At 41.3% G+C, this 21,989-nt stretch overlaps 1 long non-coding RNA gene across 9 annotated transcripts in view; it reads left to right on the forward strand.

Moving 5' to 3' along the window:
- The first annotated feature begins 508 nt into the window (after positions 1-508).
- LOC149125051 (uncharacterized) overlaps positions 509-21,989 on the forward strand; it is a 36,026-nt gene continuing 14,545 nt past the window's right edge. For 2 of the 9 annotated variants that reach the window (XR_016212008.1, XR_016212006.1), the window contains exons 1-2: positions 510-1,055; positions 2,573-2,639. This is a non-coding gene — a long non-coding RNA (uncharacterized LOC149125051). The other 7 variants (XR_016212003.1, XR_016212004.1, XR_016212005.1 and 4 more) reach the window with 7 other exon arrangements.

Here is a 21,989-nt window from a genome sequence, read left to right on the forward strand (position 1 = left end):
TTGGGGTAATAGGAGCGATTCCGCGCTCCTACTTGCCCTGAAAGTCAATTCAAAGTAAAATGTTGCTTGCAACCAAGGTCCCATTATCGACCTTGTAATTTGAGTAAGGTGAACTGCATAAGAATCAAAGAGGAAAAACTGACCTCGTGTTTCAGTCCCTGCATAAATCTTGACAAACGTGGGTGCCTGAACATTTCCTTTTTTCAGTCCCACAAAACAGCCTCAGGAAAACCCATCAGCACCCAAGTACTGAGCGGGAACGCAGGGCTGGGGCAGACTCAGCCCCCTGGACACAGGCAGGGGTTGGGGTGCACGGCAGAGCCGTGGGGGGAGAAGAGAAGTGGGGACGTGGACCCTCCAGATGAAGACAGAGCTTTGCCTCGGGGCGTGCGGGGAGGTGAGGGAGGACAGGAAATGCAGTGCCTGAGTGCAGGCGGTAGGGCAGGCGGGCTGGTACGTTCCGTTTCACGGCGCCCCTCCCAGAGGCCATTTCTCCATTTCTCAGCGGGATAAAGGTGGTGCGCAGGGCTGAGTGGTGGGAGCCTCTGCACCTCCGACTTCACTTGAGCCCGGGGCCCTGGACTGACCAAACGTGGGTCCCCGAACTGTTGTCGGGGATACTGAGGTTACTTTGTGGAGGGGGTGGGGTCCCCAGGCTCTCATCCAATCTCGGTGGCCGCTCTCGCTATTTGCACACATTATGCTCCTATTTTGGGCTGCGCTGCAGACCTGGTGAAAGTGATTATGGTAATAAGCCGGTCTCCAGCAAGGGGCGCTCCCTCCGCAGCCAGAGCGGCTGGGCGGGCGGAGTCCAACCGGTGCTCGCACTCACACGTGGCCAGTCCGAAGGCTACTTAAGGCTTGCAGGCACGGGGCCGCGGAGAAGCTTCAGATAGCTGCGGCTCGGCCTTTTCGATCTTGTGGTCCCCTGGTGCCGCGCTCTCCTGGTCTGTTGGCCTGCCTGCCTCCAGAGGAGTCCAGGTGGGAAGCAAGCCAGCGTGCAGGAAGACAACGAATCAACGTGGAAAAAAGGCCAAGTGGCGAGGATGCAACAGGTCCGCGCTCCGCGGCGGGGCGAGCGGCAGACCCTCACCGGCTGTCCCTCGGACCCCGAGCTGCCGCTCCCGGGGACCTCGGAGGAGGGGCCCGGTGGATTTCCTTTCGGCTTTCACGCTGTGGCCACCCAGTCCCCCGACGCAGGGTGCTTTTCACGCCTTTCTGGGATGGGGAAGGAAGGTGGAGGATGCTCCTCGCCCGTCCCTTTGGACGCTAAGGCACGCCCAGGTCCCTCTTCGCGCCTGCCTCCGCGCCGCCAGTTAGTTGCGAGGCCACCTATACTGAACTGTGGAGGACTCGGCCCGTCTTTTTCCTTTTGCGATGATTGGAGGAAGTCGAGGGGGGAAGGTGAAACCGAGGCAGCCGGCCCCGCACAATGAGGGAAAGAAGCACACACTGAAGGAGGAGGCCAGGAGCCTCTCCGGGCAGCGCTGCGCTGGGCCGGTACCCCAGTGCAGGTCCCTGGCGGCCCTCCAGTCAGTGGTGGCCGTCCTGCCTTGTCTGCACCTCGGGTGCAAACTAAGAACTTCCAGGCTCGCATCGCTGCACCGGAATCCGCCAAAGGGACCAGGATTAGTTCAAGAAAGGTGCCATAGAAAGTGGAGCGCCTTCTGGCTCAGATGTCAGAGGCAGAGGTTTTTTGAACGTGAGTATGATCTTGCAAAGGCGTCATTCTGTGCGCGACCAGGCGCTACCCTCGCTGTGTGCTTGGCTGTGTGCGCAGGGTTAGGTGTCCATCTGCGCTCATTGGAGCTTGTGTTTGCACATCCCTTGATAAGACAGCCTCTGTGTCATCTTCACTCACTCTGCCTTAGTGTTTGCTAAACATTTGTGGAGGTCTAAAAGAGGCAACAGGTTCTAGTTTTGTAGTCTAATGTGATTCGTTACAAATTGTACAAAGACTATTCCTTGTCTAGATAACATCTGTGATAGCCTTCACGTGTTAACAAGTTTAAGATTCTAGGTGTTAGTGATTAGAACAATTTTGCCATTGAACTTTTTCGTAATAAGGGCTTAAACTTTTTTTAGCTTCATTTTTTGGTGAAGGATGCATAGCCAGAGGTACTCATGAGTTCAGAATCATTGCAGTTGAGAGTTGAAAGGAACCTATGTTGTGATTAAGGATGGCTTTAGAGGTAGATTTTTGGCAGTGGTTGCTGCATATCCTAATACAGTTAACCTTCATGTTTAAAGTACTGGCTGTTCCTGATAAGCTACAGCTTACCTGGAGCTGCAGTGTGTTAGTGCCAGGTTTGTGCAATGAGTATGTATGCTTGAGACAAGGGAGAGGGTGTTAATGGTTGAAGAATAGGGGAAAATGTTAGAAATATCCAGCAATCCTGACACCATGTCAATGGCTGTTTTCTTTTTTGAGATCCTGGGTGCTGTTAGCTTTTGACCCAAGTCCAAGTGCACATGTAAATGTTGTCCAGGCTATGAAATGTTGGTAAATTGGACATGTGACCAGAGAGTACCTAATTCTGTCAAATGATTCGTAATATTTCTGTTCCTACAGAAATCCTACGGACATATGGCTAAAGGAATTGCGAGAAAAGCACCTTCAGAATGCAACTGCCCAGCAGGTAAATGGATCTTACTTAATAAGGTTTTCTCTATAGCAGAGCATTTTATAACAAAGGTCTGTGTCCATCAGGTCTAGCTGTAACAAAAGTAAAGAAAGAATGCAGACTGAACTTTAATAAAATCAACATGTCTCAGACAAAAGGATGACAAATAGAGCCTCAAATGTTATTTTAATAATGTGCTAAGATTGTTACGGTAAAGCAAAGGAGACAAATTACCAACAGGAAAAACATAGTCAAGATGATGTATATAAAGCCATTTGATCATAAATTAAAATGTATTCATTGATTTTTGCTAACTTATTTTAATGTCTGCAGTAAAAAGGACCTGCATGCTTTGGTGGCTAATGTTGTACATTAGGTGTGGGTTTCTTTTCTGTTCTGATGGGCATTTGAGTGTGTTAGGAAACCACTTTTTTGGGGCACATTTTCTATTCCAGCAAAAAGATTTTCTATCCTACAATTAAAGGTAAGGACTAAAAGGAAAAAGATTTAATTGGGAGCTTCTCCTTATTAATCATTGCAGCACAGTGGCTTCTCAGAAAATGTTGTGTGTTGACCATTTTTTTCTGTGCCACTTTGGGGAACTATGTTAGTGACAGCATAAGAGAAAGAAGACATGCATCAATAAATAAAACCCATGAAATCTTTGTTCAGAGACCTCTGAGGCTTGGTGGTTATCTGTCAATGGTACATTGGAATATGGCTATAAGGATAAAACCTTGGAATCTGGCCATTGGGGTCAATTGATAAAATCCTTCAAATCTCTCACAGGATGTCTTGGGATGTTCATTTCAGACAAGCATTGTAGTACATTTATGAACAATTTAGTTTTATTAGACACAAAGTGTTTCTTTAATGTTCAAGAACATAATAGCTATTCATATAGTCACAAATTATATGATGTTGCTTTAGTAAATGACAGACCACATATTCCATGGAACAGTAAGATATTTCCTAGTGACGTTGTAGCCATCCTTGCTTGTGTAAGCATACTTTGAAGTTCTCCCAACAATGCTTAACAAAATTCTCAGAATATATTCCCGTCATTAAGCCATGCGTGGCTGGGCCTGGAAAGGCTAGTTTACGTGTTTTTTCATGTTTTGCAGTTGTCTTATTTCTTAACTTGTTTAGACATAGCTATACCAAGCACAAGGTTTAGGAATTTTAATTGACAACCCCGTGTTGTACATCATAATTTTTTGCTATTTTACATCAGTTTTAGTCACAATGGAATTCGACTTTTTTTTGACCGGCAGAATTGGACAGTGAGAGAGAGACAGAGAGAAAGGTCTTCCTTCCGTTGGTTCACCCCTCAAATGGCCACTATGGCCGGCGCGCTGAGCCAATCCAAAGCCAGGACCCAGGTGCTTCCTCCTGGTCTCCCATATAGGTGCAGGGCCCAAGGAATTGGGCCATCCTCCACTGTCTTCCTGGGCCACAGCAGAGAGCTGGACTGGAAGAGGAGCAACCGGGACAGAATCTGGTGCCCCAACAGGGACTAGAACCCTGGGGTGCTGGCGCTGCAGGCGGAGGATTAGCCTAGTGAGCTGCGGCGCAGGCCAGAATTGGACTTTTTAAATGAAGTTTTTGACGCAGAAGACCTACACATCAGACAATAGAAAACAGAGTGAGCATATGACATTGTAGGTTTCTTTCTTAGTTGCTTATAAATTGTGAAAGAAGTAGATGATCAAGGAAGATACTTTACTGGTGCACGAAGCCTCATCAGCCTGTAGGGACTAATTAAATTCCCAGGACAGTTGGTAGAGAACTTCACTAATCACACAAATTTAGAGTTCAGTATTTTTGAATACAGTACTTCTGCTAGCTTTGTGAAAAGTAGCTAGTGTTTAATTACTATGATTCTAAGTGAATTTGGTATAAAGTAGAATAATGCTCTGAAAAGACATAGCTGTTGCATAATGTTTGTTAGACTACTTACTGAAGTCTAACTTGTAATGTGGAAGAAAACTGTTACATTTAGACTTTACACTATCTTAGACTGTTTTGGACTATTTTTCATCTCATGTTAACTTGAGTGATGGTTTTCTTGGCTTTTTGTGTTGGCTTTCACTAGCACCTGCTCTATTTCCTTGCCACAACTAAAGTGTCACATTGCATTAGGGCTTATCTGGTAACTTGGGAGGTAACATTTGGAAGGTGTGTTATTCCATGACACAGAATCAAACAGGTTTTTTGCTGACAAACCTCTATTACAGAAACATTTCCTTTGGCCTCTAGAATTATCAGACATCATGAAAATAAAGGCATTGCATTGAAATTAGTATCCTGGGGAAAATCTGTTATTTTGCATTATGGTCAATGAGGTATTAGAGAATGAATAGCTGGCTAAGAGGAATAGAAAGGAGATAAACACTTCCCACCTGGTTTGGCTGCAACTCTGGTTTGTAGTGACCAAGAGTTGTCATTTAGACGTCTGTAGGGCAGAGACAGGTCTGTGACCTTAGCTCAGTTCAGGTGGGCACATGAGCACCCCTTGAAGTTGACACTCTTGTTCACAGTCTTCACCACAGAGCCGGAGTCTGAAGAAATAGCGCTGTTTTGCTTTCATTCATTATAATTGATTTGGATAGAAGTTGGTTCCAATGAAGTTCATCCAGGTAAACTATCAGGAAATAACAGACTTAATAAAAATCTACATAGGAAGGGAGCTGTGCTGCAGAGGGATGAGAAAGACAACTTAGTGAATAGATTCTGATTATAGGAGTTACACTCTCTAATCTTCCCAACCTCCCAGAGGGTGAGGAACGGGCGATATTTCACAGATGAGGAAGTCTGTCATCAGAGGAAGAGATACTAAAGACAAGGTCAGGATTCATACCCGTATGTAACAAACGCAAAAGCCCAAAGCCTGATGGAGAATATAGGGTGAGCATCTAGGTTTTTGGAGCTGGGTAATTCTAGATTGGATTTCTGTATCTGCCACTAACTGTGTGCCATCTTGGTTGAACTACTGAATTTCACTATGTTCCAGTTTTATCTGCAAAAATGGCTAATAGGATGATCATTACTAAGACATTCTAGCATGTTAGTGGCTATTCATCAGATAACAATTGATCTGTGTGCTATTTCATTCAAATCTGGTTCACATAGACAAATAGTATAGATGGGGAAACTGGGGGGGGGTGTGTTCTAGAACTTGTTCAAAATCCAGTGGTTGCCAATTAGTGGCAGGTTTTGAACTAAAACACTATGCCTAGTAAAATTAAAATCTGTAGCTCATTTGTGCAGATAATCATACATGTCAATATCTCTTACTTCTATCTCAGTTAAATTTGGTTCTTTTTCTCTTTTTTATTTTTTTCAACCCCTTCAATCCAAGTCCCAGGACTGGTCATGGAAAATGTGGGTATAGACTCTGTCACTCCTTCGATACCGAGAAGAAATTTGGTTCTTTATAGATATTTTGGTTAGCCTCTAAATGATCTTTACTGAAATTGCATGGGAAATTTTAAGAGTTGATTTTATTTATTTGACAGACAGTGTCACATAGAGAGGTAGGTAGAGAGGTAGAGATACCTTCCACCTGCTGGTTCACTCCCCAGATGGCTACAATGGCCAGAGCTGAGCCAGGAGCATCCTCTGGGTCTCCCAGATGGATGCAGGGGGCCCAAGCACTTGTACCATCCTCTACTGCTTTCCCGGGCCATGGCAGAGAGCTGGATTGGAAGTAGAGCAACCGAGACTCAAACCAGTATCCGTATGGGATGCTGGTGCTGCAGCCCAGGATGTTAACCTGCTGCACCACAGAGCTGGCCCCTGTGTGGGAAATTGTGTGACCTTTTAAGTAAACCATGATTGAAGTAGCATGGGGATAGTAAAGAATACCTTTACAGTTTTTGTAGGAGATGTTTACAAAAGAAGTAGTTCAAATATTCACCTGATTTTCAGACTTTTAGCAGGTTTTAGCAGCTTTTTTGGAATATGTTTTTAAATATTAACCCATTTTACATAAACCTATAGTTGGGCAACTGTCACCACAACCTAGTTTTGAATCATCTGTGTCACCCCTCATAATTCACACTTTATTTTTTTAATGTGCCCAGGAAAAGGTCTACTTTAAAATGAATCTGCTTTCAGGAAACCCATAAAAATAGAAGTGCTGTATAGCAGAATACTTGGTTTAGCAGTAGCTGCCCCATGGAAATTGCATTGGCATTGGTGGTTTGGCTTATGTAAAAAATTGACTCTCACATGAAACAGTAAAATGACACTCTGCTATGGCTGTAGAATTCTGTTTTGGCTTCTGTTCTTGCAGTCCTACATTAAGTATGCATAAACCAGGCATATTTCCGGAAGAGTTTTTGTTACAACGGATACAGAATGCTGGGAACCAGGCACCAAACCAAATGGAGTTTAAACAACAAAGCTTGCTGTATCACACTTAGGAGTCATGTTGCTGTCCAGGGTACCTGATGTAAGACCCTCTGTTGTGTAATGGACAGAGAATAGAAATGAAACTAAAGAATCCAATATTCTGATCCTGGCTTTGTCATTCACTTGTCATACAATCTTGGGCAGGCCATTTCCAAGAATGACTTTCAGAGATACTAGCTTCATATCACCAGAAAAGGAGTGATATACAATAATGATCTTGTAGCACATTTGTCAATTTTCCCATTGATCTGAAGAACCTACCATATGCCCAATACTTTAATATAGATACTAGGAAAGTGCTGATGTTCAAGGCCAACTTGGTATCTGCACTGGTGGTGCTTCATATCAATGAGGATGGATGATTTTTTTTAATTGCAGGAATTTACAGGTGTGACAAGTACCGCTTAGAACAATAGTATAACTTTACACTTTGTAAACAGTTTTCACTTTGTAAACAGTATGGATATTTTTCTCTTCTATGGGTGGAAAAAGACAAATGTATAATTCTCTTAAAATTCATAGTAGAGGAAAGTCTGGCTTTATGAATGATGTTTCTACTTTTTACTTGTTGAGCTATTTATTTAGTAGAGCATTAAGCCCATGACTATAAAGTAAATTAAAACTGTCACAAAAATTAAGAAAGAGGAGTAGGGAATGGCAGTGTCCTTCTTAGAATTGTATGTATGAACGACATGCATCCTGTTATCTTTGTATTAATTGTGAAATTTTTAAAATGTAACAACAAGGAATAAAAAGCTGACTTTCATAGTCTCTTGGCTTTTGACTTTGCAAGAATTTATGGGTAGATAAAGGTAGGCTGAGACTTGGTCTACACGTAGTGGTACCCCAGCTGGAAAAAAAAGACATCTGTTATGGAGAAGGGTGTTGTAGATAGGAAAGATCTCCTGAAAACAGTGAGATTTAGGTTGATTTACTGGGGTATAAAATGGGACCATTAGACCTGGCTCCCATACATTGTGTGTTAACTATTTTTAGCACAGCTATTTCATCTACTTGCATAGTTTAGAGAAAAAGTCACTCTAGAGAACTTGAGAGATTCCTGTATGCCTCTGAGTCTAGGCAAATGATTGTATACAAGGTACAAGTTAATATAGGCAAGCAGAAGTACCTCTCATTTATAATGTGAGTGGTACAGCCCCTGGGGATGGATTTTTGTGACATCTTCTCAGTTTGGGGTGGAAATCATTGTTAACAATAGCTTTTTTCAAGATTTTGCACTCCATTCTCTTGTTTAAGAAAAACCTTTAAATTAACTTGCTGGTGTGCATTTATCACAGAAAGCCTACATTTCTTCCTATTATGTTTTTTCCTTTGCTGCACCATTTTTGCATAACAGATTACAAAGTGTATCAAGAAAGGGGATAATAATGTGTAGATTTTCTGTTACATAAGGTAAGGAATAATCAAACAGTTGGCAGAAGGAAGACAAATTAAAAAACACTTTTTAAAATGAGAAAGCAGGCATTTCTCTTGTGAGGTAAAACACTACGAATGTGACATCCTAGTACCTCCTAGCATGCGAGTTAAATCCTAGTAACTCCCAATGAGCACAGCCATTTGGATGAACCAGTTAGGTGATCCAGTACTTACTGCTGGCAAAATGTCCCGTTGTTGAACAAACTGAAGACAAATTGCCTCTTGAAGGAGTATCCTTATTTCTTAGGTCTTCTTACTGTAAGTTATTAAGGAACCAATTATCGAGTTACACTCTTCTCTCTCTTAACCTAATAGTTTTGATCTTCCCAGAGCTGGAAATTATTTAAGAGGAAGCTATAAAATCTGCAGTGTTAGATTCTTTAGCTCATTTGAAGAATGTTTAGGTACAAGTAGCCTCTTGGGGTCATAATAAACTGCTGTGCTTCTAATTTCTATGTAACTGAGTAATATCAATTACGATTTTTTTTAAAGGCAATGGGGCAGGGATTTGGTGAGGCAGTTGGAATGTCATTTGGGATGCCTGCATCCAACATCAGAGCCTGGGTTTGAGTACTGACCCCTTGCCTTCTAATAAAGCCTCCTGCTAATGTACACCATGCAAAGCAGTAGATGGTGGCCTAAGTGCTTGGTTCTCTGCCCCTTCGTGTGAGATTTGGATTAGGTTCCAGGCTCCTGGCTTTTCCTTGGTCCTGCCCAAGGAATTGTGGATATTTGGAGAGTGAACCAGCTGATGCAAGATAGCTGAGTGAAGCACCTTCTGTAATTGTCTTTTAGGACACAAACAGAATGAGGCAGCAAGTGTCCAAGATGTTGAGCTTTGGTGAACAATGTAAGTTTCTTCATTATGAATTCTTTTACTGTGGACTTCAAGGTATACAAAGTGACTTTTCTCTTTTACCTAGTTGCTTATCTGCTGAGAGAAGTCAGTTATTAGTAAAGCAGCAAAGGTAGGAAAGGAGACCAAGCAATAAAGACTTAAGGAATCATCAGTGGCAATGAAAGCTACTGTAAACTATTATATGTCACTAGCAAACTGTATCCCCTAAATTTACCTGCTAGACACTACAGATACACTACCAGTTTCCCAGGCATTTAGGTAGCAAGCCTGACAGTGTGCCTCAGCATTGCTATGTATGTTAGGCATCTGGAAGTTTTTAAAATTATTTTTACCTTTATTCTTAAATATTTTGCATAATTTTTGAGACAAAGTTGCAGACAGAGGCAGAAACAGAAACATCTTTCACCCTCTGGTTTACTCCCCAAATAGCTGCAACAGCTTGAGCTGGGCTGATCTGAAGACAGGAGCCAGGAGCATCTTTTGGGTCTCCATGCAGGTCCAAGCACTTGGACCATCTTCCACTCCTTTCCCAGGCTGTAAGCAGAGATCTGGATAGAAGAGGGGCAGTCAGGACAAACTGGTGCCCATATGGGATGCTGGTGCTGCAGGCGGAGACTTAGCCTGCTATGCTACAGAGCTTGCCTCTATTTTTATTTATTTTCTCAAGGTGAACAAATTCCATGTACTTCATACAGATTTAGGAGCAAACAGTGCTTCTCACCCTACCCTCCCTTCCACTCTGGCTTCCACATCCACCCTCCTCCTTCTTTCCTATTCACTCTTTGAATTTTTTTTAAACTTTTCAACTTTTATTTAATAAATATAAATTTCCAAAGTACAGCTTTAGGAATACCATGGCTTTCCCCCCAACCCTATAACTTCCCCCACCCCCGCAACCCTCCCATCTCCTGCTCCCTCCCCCATTCCATTCACATCAAGATTCATTTTCAATTATCTTTATATGCTAAATTGATCTTCTGTACATATTAAGTAAAGATTTCAACAGTTTGCACCCACACAGAAACACAATGTGAACAATACTGTTTGAGTACTAGTTATAGCATTAATTCACATTGTACAACATATTAAGGGCAGAGATTCTACATGAGGAGTAAGTGCACAGTGACTCCTGTTGTTGACTTAACAATTGACACTCTTGTTTATGGCATCAGCAATCACCCTAGCTCTTGTCATGAGTTGCCAAGGCTATGGAAGCCTTTTGAGTTCGCCAACTCCAATCTTGTTTAGACAAGGTCATAGTCAAAGTGGACGTTCTCTCCTCCCTTCAGAGAAAAGCACCTCCTTCTTTGATGACCCGTTCTTTCCACTGGGATCACACTTGCAGAGATCTTTGATTTAGGTTTTTTTTTCCAGAGTGTCTTGGCTTTCCATGCCTGAAATGCTCTCATGGGCTCTTCAGGCAAATCTGAATGCCTTAAGGGCTGATTTTGAGGCTAGAGTGCTATTTAGGACATCTGCCATTCTATGAGTCTGCTGTGTATCCTGTTTCCCATGTTGGATAGTTCTCTCCTTTTTAATTCTATCAGATAGTATTAGCAGACACTAGTCTTGTTTATGTGATCCCTTTGACTCTTAGTCCTATCATTATGATCAATTATGAACAGAAATTGATCACTTGGATTACTGAGATGGCATTGGTACATGCCACCTTGATGGGATTGAATTGGAATCCCCTGGTATGTTTCTAACTCTACCATTTGGGGCAAGTCCGACTGAGCATGTGCCAAACTGTACATCTCCTCCCTTATTCCCACTCATATTTAACAGGGAACACTTTTCAGTTAAATTTAAACACCTAAGAATAATTGTGTGTTGATTACAGAGTTCAACCAATAGTATTTAGTAGAACAAAAGAAAAATACTACAAGGGATAAAGTATTAAGTTGTTCATCAACAGTCAAGGCATGGGCTGATCAAGTAACTGTTTCAGAAAGAATCCATTTCACTTCAACAGGTTTCCTTTTTGGTGCTCGGTTAGTTGTCACGTATCAGGGAGAACATAGGATATTTGTCCCTTTGGGACTGGCTTATTTCACTCAGCATGATGTTTTCCAGATTCCTCCATTTTGTTGCAAATGACCGGATTTCATTTTTTTTTACTGCTGTATAGTATTCTATAGAGTACACATCCCATAATTACTTTATCCAGTCTACCATTGATGGGCATTTAGGTTGATTCCAGGTCTTAGCTATTGTGAATTGAGCTGCAATAAACATTGAGGTGCAGACTGCTCTTTTATTTGCCAATTTAATTTCCTTTGGGTAAATTCCAAGCAGTGGGATGGCTGGGTTGAATGGTAGGGTTATATTCAGGTTTCTGAGGAATCTCCAGACTGACTTCCATAGTGGCTTGACCAGTTTGCATTCCCAACTACAGTGGGTTAGTGTCCCTTTTCCCCCACATCCTCTCCAGCATCTGTTGTAGGTAGATTTCTGTATGTGAGCCATTCTAACTGGGGTGAGGTGAAACCTCATTGTGGTTTTGATTTGCATTTCCCTGATTGCTAATGACCTTGAACATTTTTTCATGTGCCTGTTGGCCATTTGGATTTCCTCTTTTAAAAAATGTCTATTGAGGTCCTTGGCCCATCTCTTAAGTGGGTTGTTGGTTTTGTTTTTGTGGAGTTTCTTGATCTCTTTGTAGATTCTGGTTATTAATCCTTTATCTGTTGGGTAGTTTGCAAATATTTTTCCCTTTCTGTTGGTTGCCTCTTCCCTTTCCTGACTGTTTCTTTTGCAGTACAGAAACTTCTCAATTTGATGCAATCCCAAATGTTAATTTTGACTTTGCCTGTGCCGCTGGGGTCTTTTCCAGGAAGTCTTTGCCTGTGCCTATATCTTGCAGGGTTTCTCCAATGTTCTCTAATAATTTGGTGGTGTCGAGTCATAGTTTTAGATCTTTAATCCATGTTGAGTGGATTTTTGTGTAAGGTGAAAGGTAGGGGTCTTGCTTCATGCTTCTGCACATGGAAATCCAGTTTTCCCAGTACCATTTATTGAATAGACTGTCCTTGCTCCAGTAATTGGTTTTAGATCCTTGATTGAATATAAATTGGCTGTAGATGTTGGAACTGATTTCTGGTGTTTCAATTCTGTTCCATTGGTCTATCCATCTGTTTCTGTACCAGTACCATGCTGTTTTGATTACAACTGCCCTGTAGTATGTCCTGAAATGTTGTATTGTAATGCCTCCATCTTTGTTTTTGTTGTACAAGATTGCTTTAGCTATTCGAGGTCTCCTGTGTCTCCATATGAATTTCAGCATCAATTTTTGCAGATCTGAGAAGAATGTCTCTGGTATTTTGATTGGTATTGCATTGAATCTATAAATTGTGTTTGGGAGAATGGACATTTTGATGATGTTAATTCTTCCAATCCATGAGCATGGAAGATTTTTCCATTTTTTGGTATCCTCTTCTATTTATTTCTTTAAGGTTTTGTAATTCTCATCGTAGAGATCTTTGACATCCTTGGTTAAATTTACTCCAAGGTATTTGAATGTTTTTGTAGCTATTGTGAATGGGATTGATCTTAGCAGTTCTTTCTCAGCCATGGCATTGCTTGTGTATACAAAGGCTGTTGATTTTTGTGCATTGATTTTATATCCTGCTACTTTGCGGTTGTTTGACTTCTTCCTTCCCAATTGAAGTCTTCATTTCATTTTGGTTTTTCTTCAATGTCTCAATTTCATGTTCTACTAAATTCTTCATTTCATTTTGATTCTTCCTTAAGATTTCATTTTCATGAGAGAGATTTTCTGTCCTGTTCTATATGGATTTCTGTATTTCATGCATTTGTTTTTGACAACTTCTTAATGTTTTTGTCATAAATATTTTGAACTCCGTAGCTTGCATTTCTTCTATCTCATCATCTTCATATCTTGTATTGGAGTGTCATGTTCATTTGGGAGCATCATGATGTTTTCCTTGGTTTTTCCTTTGTGGTTTGGCATTGTGGAGATATTCTTAAGTTTCTTCTTCTTTCTTTTTTGCTGTGGTGGCTTTTCTCATTATACTATGACTCTAGGTTAAGTGGACGGTCTGCTTTTGGTGAATCTCTAGAGGCCTGTGGTGGGTGTGGCCAGAGAGCTCTGCTCAGTTTTTCAGGGTTAAGATGACACACCCAGGTTTGGCATGGTAAATCTTCTCTCCCTCTTTTTTTTTTTTTTTTTTTCAGAAGGGAAGTAATTACGCTCAGCTGAGCTCTTCTCCTTGCTGGCAATCAGTGACTGAGCGCTATCCCCAGTGGGTATAGTATTCATTTGCTCTGTCCCAAGGACCACACAAAGGATCTGTTCAGTCCTCAGTGTAAGCTCAGATTCCCCAGTGATGTCTCTCACTGGGTAGCCAAGGCTACGGAGTTTGTGCTGTCTCACAATGAGACTACTCCCATCTCCGCCACACCGTGAATTCTCCCACACTCCTGTTATTTCTCCCCACCAGAGTCGGGTTTTTCTGTTTTGTTGAGGGCGGGCACAGCCCCAAGCTGGTGCAGCTGTTAGCTGTTACATATATCCAAAATGGTGCCTGCTCTGTTTGGCTCTATTTGCCATTTGGGAGGTGAACCAATGAAAAAAGGAAGACCTTTTGCTCTGTCTGTCTCTCTCTCTCTACTGTCTAACTCTGCCTGTCAAAAAAAAAAAAAAAAACCAAAAAAAAAAACAAACCTGTTTTTAGATTTTACCCTGTTCTCTGAATACTTTCCTTTCAGTTTCAGTGGAAAGAATCCTAGGGGCCGGTGCTGTGGCCTATCAAGTAAGGTGGCCACTTGCAGCACCTGCATCGCATATGGACACCAGTTTGAGACCTGGCTGCTCCACTTCTGATCCAGCTCTCTGCTATGGCCTGAGAAAGCAGTTGAAGATGGCCCAAGTCCCTGGGCCCCTGAACCCATGTGGGAGACCTCGAAGAAGCTCCTGGCTCCAGCTGTTGTGGCCCTCTGGGGAGTGAACCAGCAGATGGAAGACCTCCTCCTCCTCTTCCTCCTCTCCATCCTCTCCATCTCTCCCCCTCCCTCCCTCCCTCCCTCCCTGTAACTGCTTTCAAATAAATCTTATAGAATAAGAGCAAGACTCTTCTTTAAAAGTGAGAAAAAATGTTAAATGATATGTTCTAAGAAGATTGCCTATCATTAAATTTGAACCTTTTACTCCCCAGATGGCTGCAACATCCAGGGCTGGGCCAGCCAAAGCCAAGAGCTTCATCTGGGTCTCCCATGTTAGAAGGAGATGGTCAAGTACTTTTCTCAGGGCCTCAGCAGGGCGTTGGATCAGAAGTGGGACTGCCAGGACTTGAACTGACATCCATATGGGATGCTGGCATCACTGTTGGCTTAACTGCTATGCCACAATGCCACCTCCAAGGTTTTTTAATGAGCCAAAATGGAAGTCTAAACTAAAATGCTCATTTCTAAACTCAAAAACTTAAAAATAAAAGTATTGTGTTGAAATTCCAGATTCCTTTGGATATGGTTCAGCTCAGGAAATCATGGCCAAGGAAGGCTTCTGGCATAGGGGTTAAGACACTGGGATGTATGTAGCGCACATCCAGGGTGCCTGGTTTGAGTTCAGGCAGTGCTTCTGATTCCAGCTTCACGCTAAATGTTTAGGATGGGAGGCAGCAAGTGATGGCTCAATTACTTGGGTCCCTGCCACTCCCATTATAAATGTGGCTTGAATTCAAAACTCTTGGCTTCAGACTGGCCCAGCTCTGGCCATTATAGGCATTTGGGGGAGTGAGCTACTGATAGAATGCTCCTTTCTCTCTGTCACTTTGCTTTTCAAATACAATAAAAATAAGTGGATAAACCTTTTGTCAAAAATCCTTTGCATTCAACTCCTGTTTATGTGTAAATCCACTGTAGTTAGAAACTGCATATATTAGTATAATTATATTGCAATTAATTTCTTTAGACAGTTCTTAATATTATGGAGATAATATAACAATTTAAATCATAATTTTCTCATTAGAATACACTGTCATGTACAAAATGATATTTGCATATGCTTAAAATGTGTATATGCACTAACTTCATATTCTTGATTTCAAGTTAATGATTGCAAATTAGAAATAATTCTGATTTTAGGTCTGGCTGTTTCTGGAATGGAAACTTTTGTCTTAGTCTGTTGCATAAAGACTCTGTAGCCATTCTGCATATCCTGTTTGAAAGGGATAAAACTTCCTTTAAAATTCCAGAAACATTGCTTTCTTGATTAACTGAAGGCAAAATCTTAATTTGATGCTTAACCGACTTCTACTTTTTGATACCTCAGAGAATAGACAATCTAGTCTTATGTGCAAATGATGTTAGTTGAGCATCATCATATGGTGCTTTTCCCTCTGGAGGTAAGTTTTTTGTTACAAACATGTGGAGATACCTCCTGAATTCAGGTATGGAATCTAAAATCATAAGACAAAGTGGGGCTATGTGGCTCTGGGATTATGTTTCTCTGAGGCACCAAACTAGGCTTAATGATAAGTGGACTACTGAAAAGTCAAAAGATGCTCTTTTATCAAAGTAGACATGATTGTGATAATTCACCTAGAGATTCAGTTTTGAAACTTTCATTTTGCTAGCTAAGATCATAAACCAAATTGTGAAATTGCCTAAAATATGTAAGAGACCACACGAGCTAGGCATTTGGTGTAGTGATTGGGATGCCACTTAGAACAGCACCTGCTATCAGAGTGGCTGGGCTGGGTCCTGGCCCTGCTTCCAATTTCAGCTTCCTGTTGGTGCATACCCTGGGAGGTAGAGGTGAGTGCTCTAGTAATTATATCCATGTCACCCATGCTGGAGACCCCAGTGAGCTCCTGGCTTCAGCCTGGTGCAGCCCCAACCACTGTAGGGATTTGAGGAGTCAGCTAGCAGCAGGAAGACTGATGTTTGTGTTTTTCCCTTTGAAATAAAATGAAAAAAGTAAAAAAAAAATCACCCTAGAAAAAAGCATCTCCAGACAGCCCACATACATAGAAGAACCCATTAGAAAAACAAGTTTTTAGAATTCTTTATATTCATTTATAGAAACATGCTCCCAAGATAAATTTTGAATAGATGAACAGATAATATGACTAATCTGTATGAAAATTAGTAAGAAAATGTTGACCTAGGTTAAGAATCTGGAATCATTTCACTAGTCAAGGTAGGCTCACTGTAATTTCCCCAAATACAGGTTAAGATTTTGATTTATCTGAAAGAGAGAATGATTATCTCTCCCTTCCACTGGCATACTTCTCAAATGCTTACCACATCCAGGGCTAGACCAACCCAAAGCCAGGATCTTAGAACTCCATCTGGGTCTCCCAACTGGGTAAGGACCCAAGTTATTTAGTGGGTTGGAACCTGCTGACACGTAGGCAGATGCAGAGAAAGTGTTTGACAAAAATACAACAGCCTTTCATGAAGAAAATTCTAAACAAATTGGGTTTAGAGGGAACATTGCCCTATACAATCAAGGCAATTTATTTCCAACCAGTGGTCAGTGTCCTGCTGAATGGGGAAAATTAAAAGCATTTCCACTGAGTTTGAGAACCACACAAGGATGCCCACTCCCACCATTGCTATTCAATATAGTCCTGGAAATGTTAGCCAGAGTCTTTAGGAAAGAAAAAGAAATCAAAGTGATACAAATTGGGAAGGAGGAAGTCAAACTATCCCTATTTGCAGATGACAGGATTCTATATATAGAGGATCTAAAATCCTCCACCAAGGGACTACTGGAACTCACAGAAGAGCTTGATAAAGTCGTCAGATACAGAATCAATTTCCAAAAATCAACAGCCTTTTTATACAGAAACAATGCCATAGCTGAGAAAGATCTTCTAAGATCAATCCCATTCAAGGGACATATGTTCATATGTTCTCCCTGATAAGTGACAACTAACCGAGCACCGAAAAGGAAACCTGTTGAAGTGAAATGGACACTTCGAGAAACAGTTCCTTGATCAGCCCTTGCCTTGACTGTTGATGAACAACTTAATACTTTATATCCCTTGTGGTATTTTTCTTTTGTTCTACTAAATACTATTGGTTGAACTTGTAATAAACACACAATTATTCTTAGGTGTTTAAATTTAACTGAAAAGTGATCCCTGTTAAATATAACAGTGAGGAATAAGAGAGGGAGAAGATGTACAATTTGGGACATGCTCAGTCAGACTTGCCCCAAATGGTAGAGTTAGAAACATACCAGAGGTTTCCAATTCAATCCCATCAAGGTGGCATGTACCAATGCCATCTCACTAGTCCCAGTGAACAATTTCTCTTCACAACTAATCATAATGATAGGACTAAGAGCCAAAGGAATCACACAAACAAGACTAGTGTCTGCAAATACTAATTGATAGAATTAAAAAGGGAGAGAACGATCCAACATGGGAAGTGAGATACACAGCAGACTCATAGAATGGCAGATGTCCTAAACAGCACTCTGGCCTCAGAATCAGCCCTTAAGGCATTTGGATCTTGCTGAAGTGCCCATGAGAGTATCTTAGGCATGGAAAGCCAAGACACTCTGGCAAAAAAAAAAAAAATATGAAAGATCTCTGCAATTGTGATCCCAGTGGAAAGAACAGGTCATCAGAGAAGGAGGTACCTTTCTCTGAAGGGAGGAGAGAACTTCCACTCTGACTATGGCCTTGTCTAAATATGATCAGAGTCAGTGAACTCAAAAGGCTTCCATAGCCTTGGCAACTCATGAAAAGAGCTAGGGTGATTACGGATGCCATAAACAAGAGTGTCAATTTGTTGGGTCAACAACAGGAGTCACTGTGCACTTCCTCCTCATGTAGGATCTCTGTCCTTAATGTGCTGTACATTGTGATTTAATGCTATAACTAGTACTCAAACAGTATTGTTCACTTTGTGTTTCTGTGTGGGAGCAAACTGTTGAAATCTTTACTTAATATATGCTAAACTGATCTTCTGTATACAGAGAGAATTGAAAATGAATCTTGATGTGAATGGAAGGGGAAGAGGGAGTGGGAGAGGGGAGGGTTACAGTTGGGAAGGAATATGGGGAGGGAAAAGCCATTGTAATCCATAAGCTGTACCTCAGAAATTTATATTCATTAATTAAAAGTTAAAAAATCCCATTCACAATAGCTACAAAATATATCAAATACCTAAGAATAAATTTAATGAAGGAAGTATGTCAAAGATCTCTATGATGAGAATTACAAAACATTAAAGAAATAGAGGAAGATACAAAAAAAAAGGAAAAATCTTCCATGAATCTGAATAGGAAAAATAAATATCATCAAAATATCCATATTGCCCGAAGAAATTTACAGAATCAATGCAGTACCAATGAGAATACCAAGGATATTCTTTTTTAAAATTTTTTAACTTTTATTTAATGAATATAAATTTCCAAAGTACAGCTTATGGATTACAATGGCTTCCCCCCATAACGTCCCTCCCACCTGCAACCCTCCCTTTTCCCACTCCCTCTCCCCTTCCATTCACATCAAGATTCATTTTCGATTATATACAGAAGATCAGTTTAGCATACATTAAGTAAAGATTTCAACAGTTTGCTCCCACACAGAAACATAAAGTGAAAAATACTGTTTGAGTACTAGTTATAGCATTAAATCTCAATGTACAGCACATTAAGGACAGAGATCCTACATGAGGAGGAAGTGCACAGTGACTCCTGTTGTTGACTTAACAAATTGACACTCTTGTTTGTGGCATCAGCAATCACCCTAGGCTCTTGTCATGAGCTGCCAAGGCTATGGAAGCCCCCTGAGTTCACTGACTCTGATCATATTTAGACAAGGCCATGGTCAAAGTGGAAGTTCTCTCCTCCCTTCAGAGAAAGGTACCTCCTTCTTTGGCCCATTCTTTCCACTGGGATCTCACACGCGGAGATCTTTCATTTAGGTTTTCTTTTTTTTTTTTTTTCCCAGAGTGTCTTCGCTTTCCATGCCAGAAATAAAAGTTTAAAAAAAAAGCTTTAGTAACGTTACAATCATGAGTTTAGCAACAATAAAAAGCAGTAAAGAACAATATAATGTAAGTAATGCCACAGACATAAAAAGATTTAAAAAAAACTATTTTAAAGCATTTAGAACTAATATTTATTTGAAATAACCTTGGCAGCTCATGACAAGAGCCTAGGGTGATTACTGATGCCATAAACAAGAGTGTCAAGAGAATCAAAAATGAATCTAGATGTGAATGGAAGGGGAGAGGGAGTGGGAAAGGGGAGGGTTGCGAGTGGGAGGGACGTTATGGGGGGGAAGCCATTGTAATCCATAAGCTGTACTTTGGAAATTTATATTCATTAAATAAAAGTTTAAAAATAAAAAAAAAAACAAATTGACACTCTTGTTTATGTCATCAGTAATCAACCTAGGCTCTTGTCATGAGCTGCCAAGGCTATGGAAGCCCACCTTGATGGGATTGAATTGGAATCCCCTGGTATGTTTCTAAATCTACCGTTTGAGGTAAGTCAGCTTGAGCATGTCCCGAATATGTGTGCAACACATCTTTAAGCATCTTTTGCAGGGCTGGATGAGTGGCAACAAATTCTTTCAATTTCTGTTTGCTATGAAAAGCCTTTATTTCACTTTCATTCACAAATGATAGCTTTGCAGGATATAATATTCTGGGCTGGCAGTTTTTCTCTCTTAGTACCTGTGCTGTATCTCGCCATTCCCTCCTAGCTTGTAGGGTTTCTGATGAGAAGTCAGCTGTGAGTCTGATTGGAGATCCTCTGAGAGTAATCTGACGTTTCTCTCTTGCACATTTTAGGATCTTTTCTTTATGTTTCACTGTGGAGAGTTTAATTACAACGTGCCATGGTGAGGATCTCTTTTGGTCGTGTTTATTAGGGGTTCTGTGAGCTTCCTGTACTAGGATTTCTCTGTCCTTCTCCAAACCTGGGAAATTTTCTGCTAATATCTCACTAAAAAGGCCTTCTAATCCTTTCTCCCTCTCCATGCCTTCAGGAACTCCTAGAACCCGAATGTTGGGTTTTTTAATAGTATCCTGAAGATTCCCGACAATATGTTTTAGATTTCTAATTTCCTCTTCTTTTCTTTGGTCTGACTGTATCCTTTCCTGTTCTCTGCCTTCTAAGTCTGAGATTCTCTCTTCTGCTTCACCCATTCTGTTTGTAAGGCTCTCTATTGTATTTTTCATTTGATCTATTGAATTCTTCACTTCATTATGATTTCTCGTCACTATCACAGTTTCCTGTTGTACTAGTTGTTTCATTTCATTTTGATTCCTCCTTAATATTTCATTTTCACGAGAGAGATTTTCTATCTTGTCCATTAAGGATTTCTGTAGTTCAAGAATTTGTTTTTAAGAACTTCTTAATGTTCTTATCAATTTTTTGAGATATGCTTCTTGCATTTCTTCTATCTCATCATCTTCATAATCTTGAATTGGGGTATCTTTTTCATTTGGGGCATCATAGTGACTTTCTTGTTTTTATTACCTCAGTTTTTGCATTTGTTATTTGGCATATTGGAGATATTTGGTTTCTTCACTGTGGTGCTTTTTCTTGTTATACTATGACTCTAGATTAAGTGGGCTGTCTGTCTTTTATGGAGCCTTAGAGGCTTGAGATGGGTGTGGCCTGAGAGCTCTGTTTAGTGTGCTAAAAGTGGCACTCCCAGGTTAGGCGTGGTAGATCTCTCTCTCTCTCTCTTTCTTTCTTTTTTTGATTCAAACGGGAAGTAATTCCACACAGCTGAATGAAGTTGGAGGTAGTTAGCAGGCAAATGATATACCCACAGGAGCCAGAGATTGGAAGCTCTTTCCCAAGGACCACACAGGGAATCTGTTCTGCCCTCAGAGTGGGCTCAAATTCTCCTTCAGTCTCCCACTGGGTTGCCAAAGTTACAGAATTGTAGTGTCTCTGGAGAGCACTCACGTGAATTCTGTGAGTTCTATCCCCCACTGTCTCTTTTTTCATAGTCTCAGTTCAGTAGCACCACAAATTCACTAGGTCCTAATCTCCTGTTAATTTGCCCCGCCCAGAGTCAGGTTTTTCTGCTAGGCTCAGGGCCCGTGCAGACCTGAGGTCACTCTGCTTATGACATATGTCCAAGATGGCGCCTGCTCTTTGTCTTGCTAGCCTTTGAGAGGTGAGCGGAGAGAGAGAAACCCATGTCCGTATCGGTCACTTTTTTTTTTTCTTCTCTCTCTCTTCTAGTTAGCCTGGTGAACTTTTCCCCCCGGGGTCGTTCCCTCTAGTCTCCTCTTTCCGCTTGCCTACCGGTGTCTCTCGGGCTATTGAGGTTCGGCTCACCTCACGTTCCAGCGCTGGTGTGTTGAGTCTGCCGCTAGTGTCCCGAACTGTGGGCTCCCATGCTCTCCACGCAGGTCCACTGTGAATCACTCATTCCAGAAGAGTTTTTTCTGATGTTTCCTCCCCTACTCTTCCTTGAACCTGCAGTATCTCCACTTTTATTAAACTGTCTCTCCCCGGACTATCAGTGTGCTCCCTTCCTATTCCACCATCTTGCCTGCCCCAGATAATCTGACTTTCGGATATTCTTAGATAAAGAAAAATTATGTTGAAAGTTCATATGGAAACACAGGAGACACCAGATAGCTAAAAAATCTTATACAACAAAAGCAAATCCAGAGGCATCACAATACCAGATTTCAAGAAG

Source organism: Oryctolagus cuniculus, chromosome 8 (genome assembly GCF_051225735.1).
Source record: "Oryctolagus cuniculus isolate XC-2025 breed Fujian yellow rabbit chromosome 8, ASM5122573v1, whole genome shotgun sequence".
NCBI classification, from domain to species: domain Eukaryota; kingdom Metazoa; phylum Chordata; class Mammalia; order Lagomorpha; family Leporidae; genus Oryctolagus; species Oryctolagus cuniculus.